Source organism: Alligator sinensis, unplaced genomic scaffold (assembly GCF_000455745.1).
Source record: "Alligator sinensis unplaced genomic scaffold, ASM45574v1 scaffold2249_1, whole genome shotgun sequence".
NCBI classification, from domain to species: Eukaryota; Metazoa; Chordata; order Crocodylia; family Alligatoridae; genus Alligator; species Alligator sinensis.
The window spans coordinates 161,190-165,849 of NW_005843105.1; positions in this window are offsets into that span (position 1 = coordinate 161,190).

Here is a 4,660-nt window from a genome sequence, read left to right on the forward strand (position 1 = left end):
GGCTTCTCCTTGCTTCCAGATTGCATTAAAAGAAGCCGATGACATGTTGCTCATTTCCTAGCAAGCTGCCATAGGGAGGGGTGTGACAGCAAACGGGAGAGGAGATGTACTCTCTGAACCTGTAGCCTCTCTCCTGGCAAAACCTGTGAGCTCCTACCCCAGGCTCTTCATCAAACTGCGGTCTCCTCGCTCTGTTCATGTGCTTTCATTGTCTCCATGCCTAAACGGAGGGTAAGAGCACTGGAGAATGGGCAGCTGCCGGGTACGGTCCTCAGGCTGCCTCTGGCAGCATACCATATCCCAGAGAGAGGCCCCGTCAGCGAGCAGGGAGTTCAGCTCCACGGCCCTCCAGACTGCAATTGGCCCCAGTGCGGTGACTACCAGGAAGGTGTGTGTGTTGGGGGAAGGCAGTTTGTGCAACTGAGGTCTCTGTCCTGTGATAACTGTGCCCTAGGAACCAGGGAGGTAGGAACTTAAGGACCTGCCACAGCCATAAGGCGCAGCCACTTCTACTCTCTTCTAAGGACAGCCAGAAGTGACTTCTGTCCCTCTACCGCAAACCCTCTTATCTTATTAATGCAGACACTTCCCCTCGCTACTTGTGAGGAAAAAACCTGGTGCCGTTGAGTTCCTTATTCCTCTAGGCTGTTTATTGTGCTGCAGAAGGGATGCTAGAGCGCCCTCTCTGATTACACCCATTTTACAGAGGGATGTGTTCACATCTGCTCCCGCTGCTCTTACTGCAGGCACTTGTTTCAGCAAGAGCTTTTTTCTCCCCTTGCCTCCGGGCCAAGGCTGAGTGAGAAGTCAGGAGGAGGCCTGTATTGCTGCCATAAGGACCGTCCTTTGCAGATTGAAAAACAATCAGTGCTCCCTTCAGCTGTGTTTGTAAACACCCTGGGGCAGATTTTCCAGCCTCTCAAATGCAAGGATGGCTCCAAGTGGAAGGTGGAGTAAGCTGGCAAGGGGAAAGGAGAGCTCAAACTCCCTTTGCAATCTGCCTGGGCTGTGGGAGGGAGGCGAGCTCGCTGGCCCCACCTTTCATTCCAGCGCAAGGGTACGGGAGCGCTCCTGCTCCGTGACTCAGGCTGGAGCAAGTGCTCCCAAGCCTGGCAGGGTGAGGCAAGTGGAGGAACAGTCCCAGGAAGGGGAGACTTCTGGGAGATCACTCCTCACCCAGTCCTCTGGGGGAGGGGAGCCACTGGGCACTGGGGGAGTCTCTGCAGCATGGACTTGCCTTTCTCAGCCCCTGGCCCCAGCTGGGTGGGGGCTCTGCTCCTCCTTGGGCCACAGATCCTAGGTAAGGAAGTCTTTAAATATTTTTCTCTTTGGCCTCAGTTGCCCCTTGGACTTTACCCTCCTGCTCTTTAAGTCTCCTTCCTCCTGAAGACAGTGACTTTGTAGAAATCTCAGGCATTTCTGTGAAAGCCAGAACGTGGTTGCAATTTTTTTGGTCTGATTTTGCCGAGAGCTACGGGGCGATTGTGTTTCTTGGACAAACAGGTTTAGGTGTGTTCAGGGGAGGGCGGCGAACACTGAGTGCATTCTGAGCTCCAGTTACCACCATTTCCTCCCCTCCGGCCCTGCTCCCGCCAGGCGCTCTTTGGACTTTACTTTAGAGACTCTTTCACCATCTTTGTCACATTAAAAATGGAGAGATTAGCAAAGAGTCGGGGCTGGTTTCAGATCTCCGACACTAGCATACATCTAGAACAAAGACACCGGCCTCAGTGGAACTGATGAGGACTTACACTGGTTCAACTGGGATCTGAATCTGAGTAGAGACCCCCAATGTTTTCTATTGCTTCTCTCACCATTTTCCCACTCAGACACCTTTTTCTTGGACTCTGTTGTGAAAAAAATACCCTTAGCTTTGCTCTTTTTAGAGCCTATGGTGATATGGGGGATTTCATTTTCAATTGGATATCAAGACTTTTTATGGGAAATCTTATATTAGCCAAAAAGATTCTCAAATGCACAAGTTTGACATTTCGAAATATTTCAGTACTGCCTCTCGTGAGCATGTGCTACTTTTAAGAAGGTAAAACCCATATTTCCCAGCTATTTTTGTGAAAATGAGAGTGAAATGTAAAAACTGCTTATTTCCAGGTTTTAGGGTTTTAGTTTATTTTGGGAGTATTTTATGGCAACCCCCTCCTCCCTCCCCAGTAACCCCATACACTTCAGCGTTCTGTACCAAAGGAAACTAAACACCAGCCAATTATTTGGACTGAAAGCTTTAAAAGTGCAGACCCCTTTCCTTTTGAATCAAACTATGTTCTTCAGCCCCAAAGGGATTATTTCGCAGTAAAGGGCTTGCTTCAAAGTAGCTGGGACAGGGGTGAATTTGGGTTTAAAATGGGTGGCATCTCCACGGGAGTCTAATAGGTGACCAGCTGGAAGTTATTCAAGATTTGTTCATTTAGGGAAGGCAGAAGCAGTTGCTGCGTGAAGCCGAGTTAAGGAACCGATTAGGTGGTATGAACTTGTGTGATGTCTCCCACCCTTCATCCTGGGAGTATGAATGTACATCTCCTCCCCAAGCTGCTCCCCACATCCAAGTATCGTCTCAGGCAGCCCACTTGAGATGGATCGTCTCCTCCTTCCCAGGTTAGAAGTCCTTGCCCCATCCCCATTCAAGTGGCATGTCTTCCACGATGCCTGGAGTTCTGCAGGGAAACCTCTGTAGTGTAGGTTGTGCCTCAGCTCTGTGCTCCACAACTGCATCGCTGTCTGGGGCAGTGAGCTGTACATGGGGGAGAGCCGCCAGGGCGCCAGGGCCATGCCTCTGTGGGTAAGACGGGTGAGTATTTCAGCAGCGTGCATGCCCCTGGAATGCTCCCAGCACCGCTGGACAGATACATGTTACCCCTTATCTTGGATTTAGCAAAGGACCCAACTGAAAAGCACTTGTTTTGCCTGCGTAGGCAGGGCTTAAGGGACTGATACTACTCTCACAATGGTACACATTGGCCTCAAGGTCACTAAGTGGCTGCATTAAATCAAGGAAAGTAGGAGCAGAATGAGGGCCCCAAAGCCAAGAGCTCTGGACAAGAGATGCTTCCCGGCTTCTGTGGGCCCTGCTTCTTCCTGCCCCCCTCCCACTTCTTGTCTCCGGCCACTTCATTAGTAGCCTACCCTAGTGTTTACTTGTTTCATAAACTCAGCGGGGGTGGGTTTTTTGTTTCTTGCTTTTTAACTGCGGATGTTTGGCAAACAAAGATGTGACGGTGGGGACTTCCTGTATGAGCTGCTGGCACTACCCCAAACCACCACCTAGCAGCCAGCCCATAATTGGGCAGCGGGAGCAGCCTAGGCCATGCATGGGACATCTTGCTGTGTGGAGCAGTTTTCATCCTCAAGTGTATTAAAAACTCTACCTGATAACACAGTGTGTAAAGAAGAGACTTCACCCACCCTATCTGCGGTGGGAGAGGGCAGTTGCTTAACACCCCTCAGCAGCATGAGCCACAGGGACAGGAAGACGGGAACTGCAGAAGTGGAAAGGAGTCACCTACCTGGAACAGGGCCAGGACACGGAGGTTTCCAGGTATTCCAAAAGCCATGCGGGACCGGCCCTGCCTACCAGTGACAGGTTTCTTTCACAGCACAAAGACGGCACTTCCAGCGGCACAGCAGCTTCTGGGGCCAAACCTTTCTATATTGGTTCAGAGAGAAGGCAGCCTCCTGCCCAGTAGCCATCAGTATTCCCACAGCTCCTACTGGGAGCTTCTCCACATCAGGCCCCACTGAAACGAGCAGCCAGACCCAAACCTGCCCGACTTACGAAACTTCAGCTGCAGCAGGCCAGCTATCTGCCATCCCCAGAGACCTGCTGCACAGCCTGTTCCATTAAAGTCCTTGTGCCCCATCCCACGCAGGAGTTGCACCGTGGGAAGGAGGAAGGAGAAAGTAACAAATCCTGGAAGAGTCCGGTCAGCACAAAACTGACTCACTGCATGAAAGGGAGGCTTGGGGATCATCTGTGCCTTCAGACTCCTTCAGGTGGGATTCAGCCCCAAAAGACAATCCACAGCTCAGGCACTGCTACACTACCACAAAAACACAGCACCGGGCACTGGTCTTCTGCAAAAAGATGCAGTGTGTGCACAGGAAAAACTTTGGCCTCGGGTTACTGTTTCCAGTGCATTCAAGGATGATTTCCAGAGCCATTTAAACTAAATCAGCGAAGGCCCCAACTCAGCAAAAGGCACTTGAGACCATAACACGAGACCCCGATCGAGCTTTCCTCCCACCGAGAAGTGGCCCCCACTGCCAGTAACACTAAAGTTCCCAAGGACACAGCAAACACCCACCCAAAATCACCTCTGTGCAGCGCTCATGTGTCAGCTGAGTGTGTATGAGAAGAGCTTTGGGATCCTCAAGGTTCTACACACACAAGACTCTTATCACCAGTATTTAAGAGTGTGCTTTTAGGATTCTCAGTTTGACCCCGATTGAGCTTTCCTCCCACCGAGAAGTGGCCCTCAAGGTTCTACACACACAAGACTCTTATCACCAGTATTTAAGAGTGTGCTTTTAGGATTCTCAGTTTACACATTAACAGCAGTTGATACGGCAGGCTCCAGCCAGGGCTCATTGCGTCGAAGGAAAGGCTAGGAACTTGCTTCCAGACTACAGCTTTTCTTTACTGTATCCC